The sequence below is a fragment of the Bidens hawaiensis genome, unplaced genomic scaffold (assembly GCF_021521415.1).
Source record: "Bidens hawaiensis isolate Kalapana, Puna unplaced genomic scaffold, B.hawaiensis_p1.1 tig00029884_1, whole genome shotgun sequence".
In the NCBI taxonomy this organism is placed as follows: Eukaryota; Viridiplantae; Streptophyta; class Magnoliopsida; order Asterales; family Asteraceae; genus Bidens; species Bidens hawaiensis.
In genome coordinates, this window is record NW_027494962.1 from 25,007 (window position 1) to 51,381 (window position 26,375).

Below are 26,375 nucleotides of genomic sequence, written 5' to 3' on the forward strand. Positions count from 1 at the left end.
CCACGTTTTCTAGACGATTATAGATGCGGGCCTAGGATTCGTCGCTTGTTCGCTGCAATTCAATCCCTTTGTAAATGGAGGACAAGATTTATGATAAGATTTATACACAGGCTTTTCAGGTATTTGTCGCAGTGGGGGCCTTTAGCGACAGATGACCCTTCGATAATTTGTCTGGTAAAACAGTTCGTAAATAACAACCAAAGAATTGGAATTCCAGTATTCCGCCATCGAGTATTTCATCTCTAAAAATGGCAACTTCAATGCACTTCAAATATACTCCATCTGTCACATTATAAGTGTCCGTATTTCCTTTTTTGTTTGTCTAATTACAAATGTGTACTTTCAAACTTTATTAGCCAATTTTCAAGTTTACCCTTAAACACACACAACTAGCATTAATAAGTAATATTGATTAACTCAATTTCTAAGGGCATTCTTGTCATTTGGTAAACAAAAAAAATAATCATTCAATCTACCTTGAACTTTATGTTTTTCAAACCATGCCACTTAAAGAGGGACGAATAGAGTATTATTTGTTTTAGAAGACATAAAATATGTTTTAGAAGACGTAAATTTTATCTTTGATGTCTAAGTCTAGAACCTCTTTACTTCATAGAGCACTTATGAACTTTACCTATCCTTTAGGACACTTAGCGTCTCACTCAGGAGTAGTAGGTAAGATTTTGAACTTTTTAGGACTTAGGGGCTGTTTGTTTTTGGACAAAACCTCTTCCAGACCACTTTTCGCTTCGCCGCGTAGAACACATGCAGAGGTTGTGGTCTGCAGTGTGTTTGTTTTCCCGAAGCCATTTCATTAAAAAACCTCTTCCATACCTCTTCTCCTAGAAGTGTTGTGAATGCTACTTCTCACCTCTTCCAGACCTCTTCTCCTTTGTTTTCCCGTCGCCGCTCCAACCCATCCACCGTCGCTGCCGCGGTGGTGACCGGACGTCGGTGACGGCAGTGGTCTGTGGACGGTTCAGTGGCGGGGGTTACGACGGTGTACGGTGGTGGCTGTGGAATGGGGTAGCAATTAGGGACGGTGGTGGTAGGTGGTGGTTAGGTGGATGGCAGTGGAGATGGTTATGGCGGTGGTGGATAATGACGGCGGTGGTGTTGTGGCGGAGTGACGGTGGTAGTGACGGATTGTGGTGAGGGTTGTTTGGTGGCAGAGCGACGATGGCGGTGGTGGTGTTGGATTACGGCGGTGGGTCGTCGGAGAGAAGAAGAACAAAGGAGAGGAAGAAGAAAAGTGGAGAAGAAAAGAAGATAGAAAAGTTTTATATGTCTTGTGAGATTAGATTAGAATAATTATAAGTTTTGGTAGTCCGAAGACGTTAAAAAACAAACAGTCTTTTTGTTGCAGATTGTAGAGTTTTGGTCCACCTTTTCTGCTACAGATGTTGGCAGATGTTTTTTCGCAGACTTATGACATTTTACCTCTGAAAAACAAACTGCACCTTAGTGTTCTGTAGTTGAAGTACGTAGGGTCCGAACTTCACTAACTTATACACTGAAAACATGTGACATAAAAGACTTTGAACATTTTAGTAGATCCCGACACAACATCTTGTAACTTGGTTGTTTGAAATGGAGAATATTAAGAAAATTAAGATGTTAGATTATTAATTAGACCATTAGGACTAAGCTACATACTTATATATAAAATAAAAACAGTCAATCACGTTTGCCGCCGATCCTTAACTTGACCAATATGGTTCGGATATGTAAACGAGTCATTCGACTTCAACAATGCCAAACAACTGTTTCACAAAACAATTGTTTTAAAATAACTGTTCCTCCAACAATAGCTAAAAAAAATACTGATTAGTTCTTCAAAACTAATGACCAAAACGGTTGGTTTTAACGTAGTTTGCTATAAAACAATGTTTCCTCAACAATAAAATTTTTTCCACCACCGAACACTTGGCCGTTTAGGTTCTTTTCACTAGTCTTCACCCTGAAGTAACCTCTGAAAAGTTTTCTACTTTCTCTTTCAAGTGCAACCAGGGACGGCTCTGAAAATTCACGTGCCTCGGCACAGTCGAAAAAAATATGCCCTTTAAACCTTAACATACTAAATAATGTAAACACATTTTTTATACGCCGATTAAAATTATAGCGATAAACATAAAAAATAGAAAATCATGATATTATAATGAGTTTATGACACACTTAATAGATTAATAGCTAATTGAGAATTTGTGAAGCTCTCATAACATTTTTTTATAGCAAATTGGTGAATTAACTCTTCGTAGTTTATGCTCTCTAATGTTCCCTTCTTGATAACTTTCATCGCCAACCCGCGAAGTCTTTCTTGAGGCATTTTGGGTCGAATATAGGATTATAATAACTATAATTTTGAAAAACTCATATTTTCAGATGCTATCGTGACTCCTGGTGTTCGAAGTCGACGTGGCTGCTGGTCTTTGAAGTCGATTTTGCTATTATTGCGCCTATTCGTTTCTTCTATTTATTTAACTTATATTGATTAATTAAAAGTATACTTAGCCTTTTTCAAATTTTAGTGGACCTATAGGTCTTTGGTTAATCCAAGAAAATGGGGTCTAAAAGGTGTTTGAGTAACATAAAAATAACGATTATAAACATTCGGGTATTCTACATATATAACAACGGGAATTTTTAAAAATTTTATGCCCCCAAAGAAAACGTGCCCCGGCCGGTCGCCCGCTTTGCACACCCCAAGAGCCGGCCATGAGTGCATCCATGACTCTCTAAATCCAACCAACTCAAAATCTTCTTCCATACCTAATTCAATCTGCTGATCATCCACAAATCACAATACCATTCAATGATCACTATAATCACACGATCATGATACCACAACATCCTTACCTTAATCCATCACTTTACCCTAAAACTTTGAATGAATTCTAGGAAAATGCCACATCAGATTTCAAATCAATCTATATTGATTGATTGCCTCCATTATGTTTTTTTTTTCTAGCAAATACCAATATTTTTGGTTTTGGATCTTCCAAATCATTCCCGCAAGAGATCCGAACCCTTTTTTTTGTGATCCCTCGATAAAAAGATCCATTTTTTTCATAAAAAAAATACGGAATAGAACCAATGAAACCAATAAAGATGTCGGTATCAAAACAAAGAGTCGGTGTCTATTAATTCAAAGGTAAAAGGTAACGAGGTAACAATTACTCCTGAGCTTCTGTCAATTCATCTTGAGTTAGAAGGTGGGCAAAATTTATTGAAAGAGGATATGAAGTGGCTAGTTCCTTGTTAGTAAAAAAAAGAGACTGTTTGTTGGTTAATCATCGATCTCGTTAAATATTTCGTTAGTTTGTTATAGAATAGATAAACTCTGTTAGAAACTTTGTTAATATAGTTAGGGTGCAAAATGTAAACAGTTGATATTTTGTGTAAAAATTGTAATTAGGAATACCAGAAACGATGCGACTGTTTTATTTTGGTTAACCGTCGCGACCCTTGACGGAATAACCGCCGGAGGGTATAAATACCTCCGGACACCATCATTTGTAATAATCCGTTTTCAATTACAAATCAATAATCCTAGATTCGTTCATTATAATTGCTTGTTTAGTTGTATCTTAACCCATGTGACTTATCCGACTAATGGAGAAGACCCTACGTAAACATAGTACAATAATGTGCTAACCCATGTGACTTAATCAATGAAATCCGTTCGATGGGGCATAGCATGGACTCCTTTATAAACATGATATTGATTTTTTATTATATATGAATTTTTATGTTCATAAGATTCAAATTTATAATTAAGTTTAGAATAAGTTATTTGAACCTCGATTTAACCCAAAATTTTATGAATTACGATATGAATTACTAACAAAATGATGACCGTCACGGCTGGTGGTACAGAGGCACGGGCATGGTCAGCTCTTGCAGGCCTAGAGACTTTTGCATTTTGCTTTATTGTGGATGCTAGGAACAAGCCGTGCCTATCAATGTAGTCAACTCTTTATGGGATCAGGAGGCTTCTGTTATTTGTTTTTATGAAATGGGAGGCATTGGGGGCGGTCACGACCCGTGTTTAGTGCACTTTCTTCAAAACTTCTTGATCTTCATCGTTTTTCCGTTCCTTTTGTCATTGTGTGTCCGAATGCCCTATAGATCAAAATTAAGTAAACGAATTTAGAATTAGAACTATTTTATCCTAGTTTACAAGAAAATCAAGCAAAACGAGTTACATATAATCTGGAAAATATATATTATTGTATGCACATTGGTACGTCTTAAAGTATGTTGTTATGAGTCAATGCATGATTTAGATCTACTCTGGCCCATGTGGTCGTATGTTGCCAATCGGGATGTATGTTTTCCATTTGAGGTGTTTAATAACTTGTCCTGAATTGTAAAATTGGATGAGGTTGCTCGTTCATATGGAAGGGGATCACGACCTCATATGAAATATGGGTAGCTGTAGGCAACCAAACTCTTTTGACTTATATCATAAGGTATAGTATGGCTAAAATGTTTTGTAATCTATGTTGTTATTAATCTACTTGCAATGGATAGTTGTCATGTGTGTATGAATGTTTAAAAGCTAGAAATCACTCAATGTGACTGACTTTTAACATAAACATCTTGTTAGCAAATCCATGTTTGACATGCATGGATGGCATTGAAGCGGGGCTACATGGCTGAAAACTAGCATCGCGACTTTTGTTATGTTTTTATTAAGTTATGTTTCAGACAATTTACTTTGTGTAGGATATGATGCCTTTGTGTATGAATGATGTTAACTTCCGTCGAAAGTCTTATGAATTTCTAAGTTTAAGAATGATATTGCATGTGTAAACTCAACCGCTAAGACACTCTAGGTTCAGGGTGTTTCAAGTGCTGAAGCTAGCATGGTTGTAGCCAAATGTCAGTGAAGTTTAGAATGTGTCTTGTATGGAAGAATGGATAGGTTGTCTAAGTTCAATGTATAATAATAATAATAATAATAATAATAATAATAATAATTTTAGTATCGTCCCACCAAAAAGTTTTTATTTCCAACAGCCTTTAAGGGAGGACGTCGGCACGGGGCATCCCATGACAAGTTTCGAACCCGGCCATGTGGTAATACCACTGTCACATATATATACCCATGCATAGCTTTAAAATCATACGGTAAACCTTTGGCACATAAACTCACACAATTTTCCTTTTAACTTCTAACAACCAAATTAAAAACAAGAAAACAAAAAGTTATATATAGGGTCTTGTGGATAGGTCCTACCAATGATTTTATAATTTGTGGGAATTTGAGCCTTGAAGGTAGAAACGAGGTGGCAATATTAAATTGATCAGTGCATGGTTAATACCCTGAGTGCTCCTTCCCACTTATATAATTATTAAAGTTTGGATCCTATAAACGTAACCTCTACATGTGTTCAAACAATTATTAAAGTATGGATCCTATAAACGTAACCTCTACATGTGTTCAATATTGATATTGGCATAGCCCCCTTTGACTTTATATTATATATGAAGTTTGGAAAAAACAAGGTTTGTTATATTGTGGACATAAAATTCTATTATTCTTCTAATGGTATCTAATAATTGTGTTGTAGTTTGGAAAGATAAGTCATCCTGAAAATATAATAAGCTTGACTGTAACTAAGCAAGTTTGGATCTCCCTTATAATAGATTCAATCCAAACAAAAATATGATTGCAACAAACCAAACAACCAATAATAATCTTCTATAACTTCCATCAATGCAATATATTATTAAATTGTTTATTTGGTTTATCCAAAAACCAAGTGAATTGATTCAAATTTGCTTCAAGTTAATGATGTGTGAATAAATGATGTGTGTGAAATGATGCACTTTTAATTGTTTAATACTTTGTGTTTTAGTTGTTTATATATATCAAACATGAGTATTTTGAGTGATTTTATGATTACAGGTGCTCAGAGCTTAAAGGAACTAGTTTGAAGCATTAAGAATACCAATTGGAGGTTGTTAAATGCATGCTTTGAAGTCCGGAGGAGTTTAGAAGTGATTCGCGAGCATTTTAAAGTAAAAACGGTCATATCCGAGGCTAGAACATGAGTTATAGGACCCATAATATATGAATTTTTGGTTTCTCGATGAGATGAGTTTGAAAATGAAAGAAAGTGTTCCGTAAGACAAAGGCTGGAGGCCGTAAGCTACGGGTGTTCCGTAAGCTATGGTTCCCAGGCCGTAGCTTACGACGGGGTCTTACGGAAAAAGTCAGTTTGAGTGATTTTCTTCCATATTTAAGCCGGGTAAAACCCTAGAACAATAATTCTTGATATCCTATCATCATTGGGTGATTTGGGGGCCATCACACACCATCCTAACACCCCTTGAATATCCACAATCATCCATGTAATCATTCGTTCAGCAACCAGTGAAGATATTCAAGATCAAGATACAAGACTAAATCCTTCGTGAACATCCCCGGGAGTAGGGTTGTGTTTGCAGCTAGACTTTTGGTGTTTTAAACCTCATTATTGGATTCGGATTTGACTAACCATTTGGTTAGTTAACTTCTGATGTTTGTTTGTGCATTCAAACAGTTTTTCGTAATTGAATGCTTTGAAGTTTTATAAGTTAATTGATTTGTGGTAATCAACTTTTAGGATTAGGTTCTTAGACTCATTGACCTATTTATCTTTAACCATTAAGTTGATTGCATTTATCAAATCTTAAAATTGGTTCAATTATGTTATTATTCATCCAAACCAATTGTTCGGATTCAATTCTGTCAATCAGTAAGGTCAAATATCTAATATTTCGATTATAGGTGTAATCAAACAGGTTTTCCATATAAGTTAATCAATTGGTCTAGTTTGTTGCACAACCTGAAACATGAAGTTTGGTTACTTTTCTCTAATTGTTTTACAATCAAATCAATATTTAATCTGCTTGACATCTTTTGCCCGCCTAGCATAAATAATTATTATTAAACTTGATTGGCACTTTCCACTGATTCCACTTGATTGGCATTTTCCACTGATTCCTTGTGGATTCCATACTTTACTTGCTCTAGCTAGTAAAGGTAATTTTTATAAAAAAATTTTATTACCTTTTCAACATCGAATATTTGACAACAATAGGGGCTTGGTTTTAGTTGCTTAAATAAATTGAGTAAACAAGTCATTTATTTGTTTATTTTTGTTTTTCAGGTATATACAAATGAGTACATACTTTGAAGTTCATGAATGATACATAGGCTATAAAGATACGAATAGCCTCCAACCTAGCGACGGGAGCATGAACTTCATCATACACAAGACCTTCACATTGAGAGAAACTTTGTATCACCAGCCTTGCTTTATTTCTTATAATAACCCAATTGTCATCCTTCTTGTTATAAAACACCCCTTTGGTACCAATTAGTCTCTTATTCTCAGGCTTCTTTACAAGCATCCATATATTGAGCTTCTTAAATTGCAACAACTCTTCTTGCATAGCTTCAACCCATGATTTCTCCCTGAGAGAAACTCGATAATCTTTAGGTTCAACCTGAGAAATAAAACAAGCAAAAAGACATTTGTTAATGGTTCCGTACTGACTATATGTCTGGATGCCGGCAGGGGAGAACCAATAATGTTCATAATTGGATGAGATCGGTGAATTGGTAATTGAGGGGTAGGGTCCACTTGAAAAATAGGTTCCACTTAAAGTTCAATAGTCATACTCACAAAATGATGGAAGATACTAGGAGCATTGATGAGAACATCCCAGATCAACCACATGTTCAGATGCAATAGGGCCATCCCAAATATTTTCCATGAATGGCATGACAATTGTCGGAATTGTTGTAGAATCTATAGTGTTGGAAGAATCAGCGGGAACTTTATCAGCAATAGTCTCTTCAACAGCAATTTGTATGTTTTCATTATTTGAGGGTGGTGTGGGAATAGAGTCAATCACAATAGGCTCTAGCTAAAGTTTCACTACATGCTCAGTATAATTTGGATCAATCTTATTAGCTGATTTGAAAGAAGAATAAGAACCAGAAACATCTTCAACAAGTACTACATCGGTTGAATCTGCTAGTTGTGGCATAGGATTGACTTGAGCCACACATGGAGCTGTGAGTAATAGGTTTTTGTTTGAAGGACTAGCAGATAAACTAACATCAACCAAATTGTTTGATATAGCTTGAATTAACACAGACTGAGGAACTATATCGGAGGCTGGAGCAGCTACAACAGAAGGGGTAGACAGACCATGAAACTGATTGAATAAGTAGTCAAAATCAAATATCCAGTTTGGACCCGTGCGAGCATCTGTCGGGTTGAGCTCTTGCCAGTAAACGTTGAAGATTCGATAATTACTCTTGTTTTCTTATTATAAACTCGATAGGTGATTTTGTTGGCAGCATATCCAACAAAATAACACTCATATGCCTTCTCAGTAAACTTGGGACCTGAGTTAGCATTTGTATGAAGCATGGTGCATGGATATCTAAATGTATTAAAATAGTTAACATGCGGCTTCATTTTGTAGTAGACTTCATACGGAGTCTTCCTCAGATGTTTGTTTAGCAGCACACGGTTCTAGATGAAACACGTAACATAAATTGCTTCACCCCAAAAAAACCAAGGAAGCTTTGAGTAGGTCAACATCATTCTTGTAGCTTCGATCAGTGTTTGATTACGTCATTCAGCAACCCCATTTTGCTGTGAAGTGTATGACACTGAATTGATGGCCAATTCCTATTGAATGATATAAGTCATTCACAGCTTTGTTGCAGAATTTGGTTCAATTGTCGCTTTGTATACACTTCAATTTCTTGTCAGTTTGGTTCAATACAAGAGTAACTTGATCAGAACTTGAGTGGTTTCATTCTTATGCCTTACAAGGAAGGTCCGGCTGAAACGTGAAAAGTCATCAGTACAAGAAGACAATAGGCTTTTCGGCCTATTGCCAAAGGATGATTGAACCAAACAAATCCATATGTAACAGCTAAAGATTGGAATATATAGAATTAACAGTTTTGGGTATGTGAGGGTATTTGCGTTGCTTGCATTTAGAGCAAGATATAATTTTTTTAAATCAAGAGAAAGTTTTAACAGACAAAACCCTCACATGCTCACAAAGTTGACATGACGGAGACGTCGATGCAAAATTGATGAATCGTTCTTCGAGGCCTTATACATCATACATGAAGCAGTTCGTTGTGAATACGAACTTCTCATATCTAATATATAATCATTGTTATGTCTCGGAGAACGTATCGAAATCCATTCATCTGGGACTTTAAAACCTAGTTTCAAGATCAAATATTCATGTTCAGTGAATAGTGTGGAGTATTGCTTGTCACAGATATGAGACAAGCTGAGCAGATTGTGGTTGAGTTGTTCCACGAGGTTGACATCATCAAAAGTTAGAGTGCCGTTTGATACTTTTCCTCTTTTCGTTATTTTCTCTCCCATGTCACCAGCAAAGGATACGGATCCACCGTCGAACGGTTAAGCATCAAACAGCAAGGATTCGTCTCATGTCTTGTGTCGGGTACAACCACTGTGTAAGTACTGAATACTGTTGACAGGCCTTCTTGACTGACGCTACACATTAGCAATATAATTAGACATGGTTTCCCGAGACAAAGTTGTCTCGGGAAGATTAATGATAAAGTCACCAAATTTTATTTTATTTTCAGAAAACATGAAGCATTTTGGTGAATCATCATCTGAAAAGTAGTCCTTAGGAACCCATGTAGAAACATGTTCCTTGTTTTTAAATCTCTGGGACCTAGTCTTCTTTGTTTCAAAACAAAATCCTCAGATTTTTCAATATTTGGATCCTTTTGCTTTCTTTTAGAAATTGTTTTTGGTTTATTCTTGGACTTCTCAGTCTTTGAATCCATTTTGGCTTTATCCTTTTTGGTTACCCAAAAAGGCTTTCTAACTTTCTTTCTTTTATTGGATCTCACGTCTATTTCACTGGTTTCACTAGCAGCTTGATTAGTCCTTGATCCCAAGCAGCTAGCAGCAATAGACTGAGACTGATTACACTGCCTTTTCAAATCCTTTTGTTGTTTATGCCAATTCTTGTGGTGTCTTGCAAGGTGATATGGATTACCACACACATACCAACATTTTATTTTGTATCTTTATAATGCTCATCAAAACTATAAGATTGGTGACTATACGGAGAGGGCAGTCTTTAGAAAGAATGAACATGATTGTGATTCCAGTTTTGTTGATGACCACGATCATCAAAAACATTAGTGAAGTGTGACTCAACATAATTTTGTTGATTATAACCATAGTAGTTGTTATCATAAAAGGTGTATGGCTGAGGATTTCTTACATGATTTGATGTTTGAGAAAATGGAATTTTTCTTGGTGGAATATATCTACTAGAAGTACTAGCTTGATTATCATTTTCAAAAACTTTGTTTTTATCTAATTAATCCTCAGGCTTACAACTTGAAGATGAACAACTTGGTATGTTTACATCAACAGACTTACGCACGTTTTTTCACAATTTTAACAAAAGTTTCATCATACACAATTTCACGGTCACTAACTGAAACAATAATTTCATCCACATAATATGATCAGTGCCAACGTTAACACTGTCATAATTTACATCAACATCCACACATGAGTTTAATGTATTTTTCACGGAAACAGACTTAATATTATTACAGACAGAGTTGATATTTGATATAAATTCACATCACACTCAAAAATTGAACTTAAAACTTTGATTTTATCACAACTCATGCCATTATCCTACAACTTCCCTTCCTTTACATCACCTGCTGAACAAGATGCATCACTATTAGCATTAACAGGTTCAAAAACTGGATCAACTACCTTAGGCACTACATGGACAAATGTCTTAGGTTTTGGTACGTGACCAACTCCATATACCATTGCGTCCTCATGTGGGGTGTTGAAACTAAAGTGGGGTATGCAAGTATAATTGTTAATATAAGGTGGTGGAATGACAGCATATTCATATTCATATCCCAACCCCAACTTTTGTTTCACCCCATTTGTGATCCAATAATACCATTAAGTTTATCAAATGCCATCTCAAACTTATCTACAATTATTTTTCTTTAAGCAATAACTAATTCTAGTTCTTCAATTTTAGCAGTTAAAATGGTTATTCGCTTTTTATGAGAATCAACTAGCAAATTAGATTTAAACAACTTTAGATTCAAGTTTTCCATGTCGTCATGATGAGTTTAATTCAAGTAGTAAATATATTTTCAGCTTTCCTGTACTCAATAATATGATATCTAATGCCAATGTTTCTCTTATTAAAGCGACATTATGAGTTCTATAATTTTCTACTTTATCAATGCAATTTGAGAGAATAAATGTGTGTGTACCTCAGGAATGTCAAGAGTGTCTTGGCTGCTTGCTGATATGAAGCTTGATTTCCATTGACAAATGCCATCCCAACAAAATTCAACAGGTTTATCAGCTCGCCAAATTGACCCTCTCAATCTAGCTCAACAGTTTCAGAAGATTCTATGACTAGAGCCCTTGCGTTTGAGCTTCTTGACCAATGTTCCCTCACCGATCCTTGGAAGCCCTTTACTAGATGAACTACTTTGACCAACCGATCTTTTGTCACTCCTATTTCCCACTTCACTATCCAATACATCCACAATCTTCACATCACCAGCAGGTTGTCTTGGATTCGTGCATTCTCTTGCAAAGTGCCCCATCTCATTGCAGTGGTAACAACATAGCTTATATTTGTCAAACCCAGTGTGTTTGCTGTGAGAATTCTTGAAGTTGTTTTTCCCTTACTTTTTCATGAAGTTTATGGTCCTATGAACTGCCATTGCCATGTGGTACCTGATATTCATCTTCTCAAGGTCTTTCTCGTTGACTTTGGAATATCTCATTGTTGAAAATATGGAGGCAACTGGTTTCCTTGTAGCAGTTGCTCATGACTAGCCATAAAGGCATCGAATAAAGCAATGTGACAGTCATCAACTTGAGTGGTGGGTTGGCTAGAACTGCTTGTCTTGTCGCTTGAAGATTTGTTGATCCCATGGGCCTTAAGAGCTTGCTCAAATACTTTGTTTACTGCATCTTGAAAAGAATTAGTTTTTCATGATCCTGACAGACTCACACAGACTCACAGATGATTTGAAGGCATTGTTCTGTTTTGGCTGAGCAGAATACATTTTCACCCCATTAACTAGATGAACAGCTGGATAGGACTAAATGAGGAAAGCTATGTTGACTCTTGAACCCATAGAGACCTAACATGGTTGAGAGAACTGATATGGTTATTCATTTTGAGCCTGTCATCCATCTCAAATGACATGATGGTGGAGGTCAAGTCAGATAACGTTGTTGTGTTCATATTAGTTGTTCTCTTGATGGTAGTCACAGTACTATTCCATGTGTAGGGAAATGAGTTTGATAATTTCTTGTTGATCTTAGACATGTCATAGATAATTCTAGCACTTCTCATCTTTGTATTAAAGGGTTTAAATCTTTGAATGAGAGATATAACTGTTTCCCTTTGGACATGATTAAACATGTTGAACTCTCCTTTCAACATCTCCCTTCTGCTTTCCTTCATATCTAGATTACCTTCAAACTTCTCAAATAAGGCATCCCAAAGGCCTTTAGCAGTTGTGCATTCCCTCTGACAAGCACACACTAAGTACGCCATAAACCTTTGCATCATCGAGTGTCAACTTTTTAGTAATTATGTGTAACTCCCAATGGTAATATCAACTAGTCCATCAGTAGAATCTGTGGTAGGCCGGTGAGGTCCACTCTCAATGGATCTAAGTAGTGAAAAATAAGTTATTCTCACGTAGTTCTTAAATCTCCATTTGAATTCTTCAAAGTTACTTTCAAATGTCAATATTTTTTTAGGAGTTTTGGTTGTGGTACCAGCCTCATTTTCAAGCATTAAATAGCTATTCAACAACTCAGGATCATGAGACATCTTGACAAGAAGATTATCAAACCAAACAGTTTTGAAAGAATGAAGTTTTAACGGTGATTTGTAACGAAGTAGACTACCTTTTTTATCAACCTAACGAAGTAGACGTTTGAGGGCATGCCAATGAGTGGTGCTAGGAGCATGCATAAATTGTGATAGGTTGTTGATTGTAAACGCCATGTCAGGCCGTGTAAGTTAGAGGTATTATAGAGCACCAACTAAGGCTCTATAATCAGTGGGTGAAGGAATGGGTGTGCCACTATGAAGTGTGATAGGCTCGGAGCAAGTAATTGGTGTGGCCATGGGCTTGCATTCACTCACATTGGCTCGTTGAAGAATATCATGAATGTATTTAGTTTGGGAGAGCAACATGCCATTGGAGTGTGGAAGAACTTCGACACCAAGAAAAAAGGATAGGGTACCAAGATCCTTAATGGAAAATTTGGTGCGAGAGAAGAGATATAGGAATTAATTACTTGAGAATTTGGTCCAATAATGATGAAATCATCAACATAGACTAAGATATAGATAGTGGATGGACCAAAACTTCGAATGAACAAGGAAGGATCCGAGGTGGTGGGTTGAAAACCTTTTAGACTAAGATGCGATTTTAATTCTTCATACCAAGCACGAGATGCTCGTCGAAGCCCATATATGGCTTTATTGAGCTTGCATATATGAGATGGAAAAGATGGGTTTATGAAGCCCGATGGTTGAGCCATGCATGTATACGTTTTCGGATAATGTGCCTTGTAGGAAGGCATTATTGATGTCGAGTTGACAAAGAGTCCAATTTTGTGAGACGGCTAAGGAAAGAACAAGGAGAAGAGTGGCAGGTTTGACGGTCGGGCTAAATGTTTCGGCATAGTCAATTCCCGGACGTTGGTGGAAACCTTTGGCTACAAAGCGGGCCTTTAGAATGGAACCATCGGGTTTATACTTAGTACGAAAAACCCATTTAGAGCCCACAAGGTTAGAAGCATGGGTGGAAGGGACAAGAGTCCAAATATTGATTTTCTTCAAAGCATCATATTCTTCGGTCATGGATGTTCTCCAAAGAGGATGTTTTAAGGCATGGGTGATGGTGGATGGCTCGGTGATTGAGCCGTTAATAGCTGTATATAACTGAAAGTTAGAGTTGTGATATTTTGGGTTTGGCTTGTGTGTAGGGGTTTGAACATGAGGTTCAGTGGAAATGCTTGGATTTGTTGTGTTTTGGGCTGATGGTGACGGATTGGTAAGAGATTTGGAAGAATTATTCTAGGCTAGAACTGAACTGTCGCAGTGGGATCGGGTTGAGGAGGAGAAAGGGGGGTTATTGTGACAGGTGGGCTGGAGTTATTGCTGGTAGTGTGTGGGCTTGAATATGTGTACAAGTGTGTTTGTGTGGAGCTTGAATTAATTGGTTGGTTTATTTGGTTTTGAGTTCTTGTGTTAACCATGACGGTTTTAACAATGGGAATTGTAAGGGGGAACCAATCAAGTGGGTTGGGTGGTGAGACGGTTTCTGTGGTGAGATCTTGGAATGGAAAATTATTTTCATTGAAAGTGACATGTCTAGAGGTATAAATATTATTTAGATTTTGAAAGAAGTTTGTGAGGAGATTATCTTCGTAACCAAGGATAGCAAAGGCAACCAAAACTTCTTAGTTTGTCGTAATTTGTTTCCTTGTTGAATAATTTGTGATGTGGGGGGGGGGGTATTTTGGAGAGTGGGAGTAGGTAGTCGGTTAATGAGATAAGCGCCATGGCTATAGCAAATGGCCGATATGTGGTTGGTAAATTTCCGTGTGTAAGGAGAAATAAGCCGGTTTCAACGAGGTGGTGATGTTGTGGTTTGGCATATCCATTATGTTAGGGTGTATGTGGTGGTGAGGTATAAGGTGAGAAATTACCCGAGATTGAAGGTGAGATGAGAGTTTAATGTATTCACCGGCATTGCCGGAGATTAATTGTTTAATCGTTGTTTGAAAATAATTCTCAACTAAGTTTTGGAAACGGATGAAAGTAGGTAGATAAAAAATCGGATTTGTTTTTGAGAGGGTATAACCATATGTATTTGGTAAAATGATCCATCAATATGATATAATATTTGTGACCATCAATGGAAGTGATGGGCGAAGTCCAAACGTCCGAAAAGATTAATTGTAATGGAGCATTTGAGGATAAAGTAGATTTATAAAATGGTAGTTTATAACTCTTGTTTATATGACAAGAGTTACAATTATTATGCGAGTGTGAAATATAGTCAAGGGCAGAAGAATTTTTTTTAGAAAATATTGGCATTGGGTGGCCCAATCTATGATGCCAAAAGTTGGAAGTAGTTTTATGAGTGTGAAGGTAGATGGTGAATTATGAGAAGTCCCGGAAGGAAGTTTATAAATCCTGTTGAGAGCTTTTCCTTTAAGGAGTAGGAGATTGGAACTTGAGTCTCTAATAAAAAATGTATGATGATAAAATTGGATAAGAACATCATTATTATAAGATAATTGGGAAATAAAAATAATATTTTTATAGATGGAAGGAACACAAAGAAAATTGTTTAATATAAGAGTAGTGCTTTGTGTATGTATGAAGAGTGAACTAACATGAGTGATTTTAAGAGATGAACTATCATCAATTATAAGCCCGTTGGTTCCATCATATGGTACATGGTTAGCCAACACGTTTAAATCATTTGTCACATGATGGGTAGCCCCACTATCCATTAGCCATTTTGTAGTGGAGTTATTTTGCGTGATCATCATGTTTGCTTGCGGTGCGGTTTTAGTTATTGTGGCAGCGGCTGTGTATATATGATGGCAGACAAAGGAGGGGCTGACAAAGAGAAGGGTTTGCGGTGACTGGAATAAAAATAGTTGCAGGAATGAAAACCAACAATATATTTTACTTTTTGCTTTTAAATCAATATTACTGACGAAATAGGTAATTGATGACCCAATGGTAGATATTTTGACTGATTGTTGGCTTAACTAAGATGGTAAAAACTATGTTGCTATAGAAGGTTGAATTTGTTCAACACAAACTCAATTTTATGCCAACAATGAACACCCTTTTTTAACCATGGATTCCGCCGTGAGACTGTTGTGTGCCACCAAACATGCCAAACGTGGCCAGATCATAAGGAAATAATATGCAATCCTAGTATTAGTTTTTAATTTGAGTATTGGTAGTTAATTGTTTTGTTAGTATATAAGTAGTGGATAGGTAATTTCTTTGATAGACTAGTGAGTCTTTGTTAGTTTTCAATTTGTAGCCTATAAAAGGCATGTCCGATTAGGAATGAAGTTATGAATGAAGAAATTAATTAAATTGATCTAGTTATCTCTTTAAATTTCTAGTCTGTCTAGCGTCTAATTTCTTTGGCCAACGCTTAAACCGTTGGAATCACATTAGAGACTTGTCGGTAGATTATCTCTCGATAAAATCTACCAGTAAGTTCTTTATCTGGTCCGTGTTACCTAACGTACTATAATCAACTTCTTGCCAAGGCTATCACTTTTACCGAGAGATTTTTGGCACATGTACGTCGCTAAATTAATGTCCTCTTTGAGTTTTTAATTTTCTGTAGTGAAAGATCTTAAGATTCATTCAGTTTGGTGTGGCTTTTGACTTATTTTGCCCGACCCGTGTTTGATAAGATCCACTTTTGAAGTTTATGGTGTGGTTTTACTTTGCTCAAAATAAAATGGTTTGAGCAATCTCCCCTATGGAAGGTTAAAGTTTATAAGGGTTAAATCTACTTTTACTAAATGTTGAAGATAATAGAAGAAGAAAGTACTTGGCTTAGTAGCCAATTTATTGATCACATAAGCATAATGGAAAGCATGCAATTGAAGTTGCAATTCTGGCTAAACAACTTAAAATACGTAGGGTTTTAAGCCTTAGATATTGGAACCAATTTCTCGATTCGGATTTCCCCAATGGTGAGATCCTCACACCTGCCTTTGGCACCAATACCACCGTTGCATACTCGTCGTCTTGGGAATTTGTGTCATGGAACAACTCTGTTAATCCAAGCCTAATACCACTCTTCATAGACGTTTTGTTCTCATCGCTGTGTGGAATCTGTGCAAAACAACCCGCGTATTCAGGATCACAAGCCGTGGGTAATTTACCACCTTCATTAACCTTGTCATTTACAAACACGTCGAACTTCACAAACTTGTTGCAGTCAAACTTTATCCCCGTTATCACCAAAACTTCTTTCGCGGTTTTGTCCTTACCCTTATCAGGTCTTGGCACACGAACCTTTAGGATAGTGTTTAAACTCAATGGCTTAGGCACTTTATCCACTGTTGGCACCTCATCTGGGGTGGATGCAACTTGGGAGGCTTTGCTACGTTTGACCGGTCGACCAGTGCGCCAAGGGAAGACTACCTTGGAGTCATCGATGAAATTGTATTTGAGTTTCTCTACTTTGACGGAGTCTCTATTATAAACACGTACAAGCTCCTTGTTTTCGTCATAGAACACATATGATGCATCTAACCAATCTAGCCATTCTGGCTTATCTGGGACCACATTTGTTGGGCTCAAATCATTCCAGAGTTTCCACATACGGTCAACATTTGCATGGTGGCAATAAAACAAAGGGTCATAGCCCGCGGAGTAGAAGCGGCCCATGTCCTCATTGTTAGGTAGCGTACTATCGCCTACCCATACGTGTATTGCAGTGTGAGTACCAGCTTCCACGGATCCGATTGACTTGTCACCAAATTTATATTCATCATCTCCAGCCCCGTATCGCCCCCCAAAAAAAGCTAGTGGATCGCCTTCGGTTCTGACCAACTCTCGGTACACTGTTGAAAGATTGCAAGCTTTCTGTTGCTCTTTTGATAAGTCCTTACTCGGTTGACCGGGAGCCCAACTCAGATCCACTATTTCTAGGAGATGAGTAGACTCCCAGTGTTCATCATAAAGCGGGTTGGACTTTCCATCAATATCTTTGGGTACAAAGATATCTGGCATTGTCATACCCGCTGGTTCGTCCCATTCCCAGTAAGGTAAGGCGAAAGTGGGATCGCCAATCAGCTTTCCGAGTATTCTTTCGTAGAAATAAAGGTACCAACGATGGAAAGGAAAGAAGAGCCATGAGTTATGGATTTGAATTTCCTTGCCGGCTTGAGTGTAAGCTCCATGGCAATAAGCACAATGGATTTTAGCTTGGCTAACGAAGCTATGCGGGTCCTTATCGTCGAGTTCTCTCATGGCTTGGATGGCTCTTCTATAATCATCCACCTGTTTTTTCGTTCCTTTATGTGCTGGCCATCTCTTCTTCACCATTTGTTCCGTAGGAAACTTGAAATCTTTAATGTTCTTCGTAAGCTTAGGCGGACAACATTTGGTAGGCCTTATTTTTTCTTCAGCTGGAAAACCTGTTGTCACTGTCTTGCATTTACCTTCCACCGTGATCTCAGGAGCTTTTATGGGTTTAGATATTGCCGCTGTCACGGAAGTGAGGTTTGCGGTGGTGTAGAGGCCGCCGAGTCCCACGAGCAAATTCCTGTACAAGCTTTTGGGCCAGGGACGGATCTATATTGCAAATGGGTGGTTCCTCGGAACCACCCGAGCTTCGAAATAATAATATATCGATATGTAGAAAATATTAGAGGAACCACCATAAAAATTAGAAAGGAACCATGTTAATTATACCATAGGCACTGAATTAGTTGGTAAGCTGTTGGTCTTGTAAACGAATTTTTAACTTTCCTTTTTTAATTCAAACGATAGTATGCAAACATACAAGGAACGCAAACATAGAAGGGCTAAATAATTATTTTTATTGTAATCTGTGATACAAATTAAATGTAATAAGATGACATGCTCATTTTCTTTTCATCATTGTAAGCTGCATTTTTTTATTGGGACTCACTAAAAATTAAAGACAACATGTTTTAAACCTAAGTACCATATTTTAACTACCGCTTCTTTTTGGTTAAAAAATTCTATATGGTTACATTTTTGTAATTAACGCAAGAACAATTATGTATTCATCATCGAATACACCTTATAGCATGTTTAACTCAATTACGAAGATGTGATTTTTTGAACAACGATAAATAATTAACAAAAAATCGTCATAGGGGAGTTTGGGAAGTACAAGAGAACGGAAATTGTAAATCAAAGAGAAACATACATCAACCCACCAAGTAACACGAACAAACAAAACCGAAAAACCAAAATAGAATGCTAAAAGTTAAAAGAGTGTAGACAAAGGGCAACACCACTTTGACCAATTAATAGCTTGTAATATGGATTTGTGGTTAATCCACCAGAACTTAGGGATGAGTTTGGAACATAATGTAAGGATTAGCGGGTTTTTTTTTGTAAATGGAAGGTCACGAGTTTGAATTTTTAAGCGTTGGACTAGCTAGTAAGTTGCGGTTCGCAGACCACCGCCGTTCACCGACCACCGCTGTTGCGTTTTCTTTTCCAACCGACCATACACCACTATTGGTCCGTTGCTCCTTCCTCATGCTTTGCTACTCTTCTTGGAATTCTCCCAATGTAAAGGTAAGTTTATATTCATTTGTTAAATGTTTAATTGTTCTTGTTAATTGCTAAGTTATTTGTTACGTTTTAGTTTTAATTTGTTAGTTTGTTAGTTTTAATTTGTTAGTTTTTAATTTGTTAGTTTGTAATGAACTTTGCCCAAACCATCGAACTGATCCGGAATTTTTTATGCCTGATTTTATGAAATTTGAAGAATCTAAAAGTAGTGCACCACCTAAAAAAAATTTCTGGATCCGCCACTGTTTTGGGCTTCGGGTAGTATTAGTTGGTTGTGTTTGTGATCATCTTGTGTACCGTTGCATGAGACTTGGAACCCATGGGTTCGGTTGGTTCGAGTGTTGAAGGCTAGTTGGGAGATGGATTGAGTGTTTGATGAAGGAAAAGGAGTGATTGTGGAGGCTAAGGAAAGTAGTGAAGAAGTCATGGTTAATTAACTTAGAAAAGAAAGAGGTGTGCCTTTAAATGTAAAGCCTAACTCCTATTTATTATGGATTCATGTGTGAGAAATTGTGATAAAAAATATGTAAGGAAGACAAATAGGGGGTAACACTTGTCATTTACCCACATTTTATAATATATAGACCCTCTCCTTTTTTTATTATATTCTTCCTACAAAAGTGACATTTCGTTTTATTTAAAAGAAGTGCGAGTAAGTCCAATGATACCAAAACCACTACAAAATACAAACAATAGTGTAAAAGTAATGTTCATTACATTTAGTCCTTGATCTTAATTAGCTTTCATCTTTTTATCAACTAGAATTATATATGAATGATTACTTGTAATATCCTACTTTTGATTATTATAATAAAATAAATGTCGTTTATTTTATGTTGTGTCGTTTATCAGTTTAGTTAACAAACTGTACACGGTTGGGTTTGGACTTTAGAAGATGGAAAATAAGAAATGGAATGGGCCTTAAGTCCATGGACTTAAGGGAGTGTAAATACTCTTAAACCCTAAACCTTTCCAGGAGTGTAAATACTCTTAAACCCTAAACCTTTCCATTTTTATCCATTCTATACACCATAGCCTACACCTTGGAAAACACATACAAACACTATACTATAACCCGAGCCGAGATTCGAAGGTGGAAACCCGATCCCGTTGGTTCTAGATCGTCGTGAAGAACCAAAACAACGTCAAGGCTTAGCCGTGCTCGTAGTTCGACTCGTTTAAGGTACGTTTATAATTAGAAATCGTTCGTTTAGGTTCGGATTGGCTTGGGAAATCACAGATCTGCTCTTGTATTGTAACATCCCGAAATTTTCAAAATGATATTAATTATATTACTTAATAATAGAGGGAAAGTTGACTCGGGTTCGGGAAATAAATAATAGAGTAGGAGTTAGTATGAGTCGGGCTAGTGCTAGATTAATTGAGATGGGTTAAATGAGAATGGGCCTTAGGTCCATGGGCTTTAAGGGATATAAATATCCCCTAAACTACCATAAAACCCAAAACCTCATCTCTTTCCATTCTAATCTCTACACATTCATAAAAACACACACACCATAAACGAGCAGAATCCGAGAGAGAGTAAACATTAGTTGTTGCTAGATCGTCATGACGAACCAAAGCAACAAGACCAGCTCGTGTTCGTAAGTTCGACTCGTTCAAGGTACGTTTACGGTTAGAAATCATTCGTATAGGTTCGGTTTGATTTGAGAAATGGTAGATCTGAGTTTGTATGGTAAAAACGAATCCAACAAAGCTAAACTTACTGAAAATGGTTATGATTTGATGGGTTAATCGATTGATAAAAAGGACCCGTAACCTATATGCCTAAATCGCACCCTCTAAACATCGATGTTAGGTCGATTTGATAGTTGGGGTTTGTAGGCGCTGGTCAGACGATTCCATGGGTACCTAAATCGAGTTATTTGGTTAAGGAACGAAGGATTTAAGAGCGAACAGAACCTGCAGACGACAACTTCGCCTGCAAGCTAAGTTCGCCTGATGAACTTCGCCTGCAAGCTAAGTTCGCCTGATGAACTTCGCCTAAAGCTAAGTTCGCCTAAGGTTTAACTTCGCCTACAGCTAAGTTCGCCTAAGGTTTAACTTCGCCTAAAGCTAAGTTCGCCTATGGTTTAACTTCGCCTAAAGCTAAGTTCGCCTAAGGTTTAACTTCGCCTAAAGCTAAGTTCGCTTAAGGTTTAACTTCGCCTAAAGTTAAGTTCGCTTAGAAAATAAATTAAAACCTAATGGAAAATGTGTTAAGACAGTTAATGTAAATAAAATTTTTCCAAGCTGACCTGGCAGCTCGACCCCAGCCAGGGGCTCTGCCCCTTGGACCCTGCTAGGGGCTGCCGCCCCTAGACCCCGCTGCCAGGGGCGCTGCCCCCGGACCCCCGTTCGTTGTGGGTAGTAGTTAAGACTGGAAAGATGATATGAGTAGTGATAGTTATTTGATACGTATACTTGTTATACAGTCAGCCGTGCACAACTGAAGAAAGGGATTACGATTAACGGTGAACGTAACCGTGTTCAGGTGAGTTTCTAGCCCTATTCCTTGTTATGTTTTCGGGGCTGTGTGCATACTCGATGTGTTGTTAATACATTTATCCTAAGTGATAAGTGTATGTCATATGTGATATGTGTGATAGATATGAATGATTGTTTGTCGGTACGCGAACGATCTTCGGATATTGCGCGTACTGTCAGGTTAAAAATAAAGGTACGAATATTATATATCGTAGATGTATGAATATTTCAAATGAATACTTGTCGGGGCGTGAACGATCTTCGGATATTGCACGTAACGACAAGTGGTATGGTTGTTAAATGAATGAGGTAAAGAATGCCTAGAGTGTTCTTATGTTATAATGTAAGTATGTGTATTTAGGTACACGAATGGCATGTGAGTTCTACGTTCGACATAGTAAGTTAGGATGGCAAATCCCTCTAGCTTCTGTCGGACATAGACTCGGCTGGTGATGGCGTAGTTAAGGACTGCGAGCCTTATACTTAGATGATATATGTAAACGTAGATAAGGACTGCGAATCTTATACGTAATGTAGATAGGTGTCAGCATAGGAAAGGACTGTGAACCTTATACGTGCTGATTTTGTAGCATAGGGGAGGACTGCGAACCTCGTACGTGCTATGAATTAGGTTGCAACATAGGGAAGGACTGCGAACCTTGTACGTGTTGTGGATGTATTTCAGCATAGGAAAGGACTGTGAACCTTATACGTGCTGATTTTGTAGCATAGGGGAGGACTGCGAACCTCGTACGTGCTATGAATTAGGTTGCAACATAGGGAAGGACTGCGAACCTTGTACGTGTTGTGGATGTACTATGGTATAGGGAAGGACCGCGATCCTTGTACGTACCATAAATGGTGAACATAGGTAAGGACTGCGAACCTTGTACGTGTTCACGACCTTGAGTACAGGTATAGACGGTAAACTATGAACGTACTCTCGGTAGACTGAGGTTAGTGATTGTAGATATGTATGTATGTATGGTAGCAAGTATGTATGTAGAACAGAAGGGTAACTAGTGAAGTATGGATATGTATCTACAGATATGTATGTATGTGTATGTATTGTATGGCGTTCGATTAACTAGAACTCACTCAGCGTAGCTGACTTTTAGTATGCACGCAGGTGAGCTGATTATAGAGTTAGCATGAGGATGACACACGGCATGGATTGAACGACTGGCATCTGAAGAAAGAAGTAAATATGTTTTAAATATAAAGTTTTGTGTTATGGTATCAAAGAAAAGATTTAATGTTTTGTAACAAATGATTGATGTTTTATATTCCGCGAAAAGTTTTAATAAACTCTGATTTGAAGAATTGTGTTTATGAGTAAATCCGACGCTAAAGTAGGGTCACCGGGTTCGGGGCCTTACATGTATGTTGAAAACGAATCAAACACAACAAGTAATACTGAAATCCATTACGTTTGATTTGTTAATCGTTAACCTAAAAGAACCCGTAAACTGTATGCCTAAATCGCACCCTTTAAACACGAGTATTTGGACGAACTAAGGGTTAGGGTTTGTAGGCGCTGTAATTCCGACTCCGTTGATACCAAAATCGTGTTATTTGGTTAAGAAGTGAAGGTTTAATCGCATATCTAAGGTCTGTTGACTGTTATTGTTCTTGACGATTTTGACTTTGACCCTTGAGTCAAAGTCTGGATAAGTATATAGGCTAATTCGTCAAGGTTGGATAACACGGAGCCAATTCGTTACGCTAACATAACGAATCAGGTGATTCGCAATTCGTTATGATTACAACAGCGAACTAGGTCATTCGCTACTGGTCAATTCGTTATAATAAGACAGGGAACTAGACATCGGATCAGGAGATTCATTAATGACCAATTAGTTATATTTAGATAACGAATCAGTTAATACGTTATGCAGAATGAGTTAACAAATTATAAAGTAAATTAAAATCCTAATAGAAAATGTGGTAAGACAGCTTAACCCCAGCCAGGGGCTTTGCCCCTTAGACCCCGCTAGGGGCTGCCGCCCCTAGAACCCCGCTGCCAGGGGCGCTGCCCCCGGACCCCCGTTCGTTGTGGGTTATATAAAGATAGAAATACGATATGAGTAGTAATAGTTAATTGATACATGTAAATATTATACAGTTAGCCGTGCACAGCTCAATAAGGGAATAAGTATTAACGGTGAACGTAACCGCATTCAGGTGAGTTTCTAGCCCCATCTCCTTGTTATGTTCTTGGGGCTGTGTGCATACTCGATGTGATAGTTAATACACTTACCTTAAATGGTAAGTGTATGCCATGTATGATTTATATGTTAATTATGTATATCTTGAATGTGATCGAAAGCTTGTCGGTACGTGAACGATCTTCGGATATTGCACGTATTGACAAGGGAGGTATGTATATGATAGATGGGTGTGTATGATAGATGTATGTATGAACGTGTATGAAAAAGTAAAGAATGTTATGTATGTTACGAGTACGTAATGACAGAATGTACGAAGATGAAGAAGTAAGGGATCAGACCCTAATAATATCTGAGAAAGAGAAGAAAGGGATCAGACCCTAATAATATCTGAGATAGAGAAGTAAAGAGGGATCAGACCCTAATAATATATGAGATAGACAAGAAAGGGATCGGACCCTAATAATATCTGAGATAGACAAAGGAAAGAGGGATCAGACCCTAATAATATATGAGATAGAAAAGGAATGAATCAGACCCTAATAATATCTGAGATAGAATGGACAGTTAATATATAGTATGAAAGTAATAAAGCATGTATGTATGTATGAAGTTATGTAATGAAAGTAAAATAGTAACGTAATTATTATGTGTCTTCGGATGCATAATGGAATGTAAGTGTACGTATTGCATGTTATGTGATTAACTAGAACTCACTCAGCGTAGCTGACTTTTAGTATGCACGCAGGTGAATAGAATGAGGCAGCTGGCTTGAACGGGGACATATGGCGGTAGAATAAAAAGAAGCTGTCATCTGAAGATCTATTTGTTATGCTTTGAACTAAAAGTCATATTTAAGTTATGTTTTAAAGACAAGTTATGAATGTTTGTAATGGCTATTGATGTTTTATGTTATTCCGCGAAAGTTTTAATTAACTCTGATATTTAGAACTGTGTTTATGAGTAAATCCAACACCAAAGTAGGACTACTGGTAACGGGGCCTTACAAGTGAATTGTTAGTGAACTAGTGAAATAAATAGTGTGTGTTACGACGGGTTGTTTCATAAATAGAAACGTAAATGCGTCATTATATTCATAAGACAGAATAGCAAAACTATCCCTTATGTTTGAACGCTTTTTCCAATGGTTATCATTTAGTTAACTTAATGACATAAAGAATCCTTTATGTTTGAAACTCTATCACATTCTGTCATTTGACATTATCTCAGTTAATTTTTCTCGTTAAATCTGATAATATACAAGATACATGAATTCTGTCTTTTTACCTTGTTTGTTTAAAACAAATTAAAATTTCATTAATTTACAAATAAAAAAATAAAATAAATTTAATATTTTTATTAGAATGATCAATGGGTCACAAAATTAATAATAAAATTATATATATGGAAATGATCAAGAGAGAACTCCTCCTTAAATAGAGAACTAGAGAACTAATAAAAATATATTTTTAATTTAATTAAAAATATAATTTTAATTTTTTTTCTTTTATCCTTCTTATATGTTGTTATTCTTCACCACAAAAAATTAAAAATAAAAAATATTAAAGAAAAAACTCGCTGTAATGTATATATGCAACACGTCGACTTTTTTATAATGTATATGTGCAATAGTGTGTATTTTGATATGTGAATAGTGATGAATAGAATATATGAAGTTGTTTGTATTGTATATTTGCAGTAGTGTTATATTATATACAAAAATAAAAAAAATCGATATAGTGCATATGTGGATTGTGTTGTATTACGTATATGAATTACTATGCATTGCATACAATAAATAGTGTTGTATTTGCATATATATTCAATAATGTGAATTGTATAATGCAATTGGGTTGTATTACAATAAAACACTATTGTATATATGAAATACACATTATTGTATATATGCACTACATCAACAGTTTTTTTTAGGAACAATATCAACTTGTTAGAATGAGGACACAAAAAGAAATCAAAAAATAATTTTTAAAAAAAAGTTAAAAATAATTCTTTATTATTGATTCAATTGAAGGTTTAGATGTATTTTTTTGGATGAATTGATGATTAATTTGATCAATTTTGAAGTTTAATTGATCAATTGTTAAACCAATTGTTTAAAAACAAACTTGTGAACAAAGGGGAATGCGTTGCACTTTTCTGGCGAGTTGTCGGACACTTAATGTCGACGACGGTGATAGTGACGGGGAGTGTTGATGCCAGGTGAGTGGTGGTCAGTGGCGTTGAAGATGGCAGCGACAGTAGCTGGGTAGAGGAAGAGTGATTCTA

The 26,375-nt window shown here is 36.8% G+C and overlaps 1 pseudogene; it reads right to left on the reverse strand.

Annotated features, from left to right (window-relative positions):
- Positions 1 to 16,798: 16,798 nt before the first annotated feature.
- Positions 16,799 to 19,861, reverse strand: LOC143579607 (polyphenol oxidase I, chloroplastic-like; annotated as a pseudogene).
- Between the last annotated feature and the right edge of the window lie 6,514 nt (positions 19,862 to 26,375).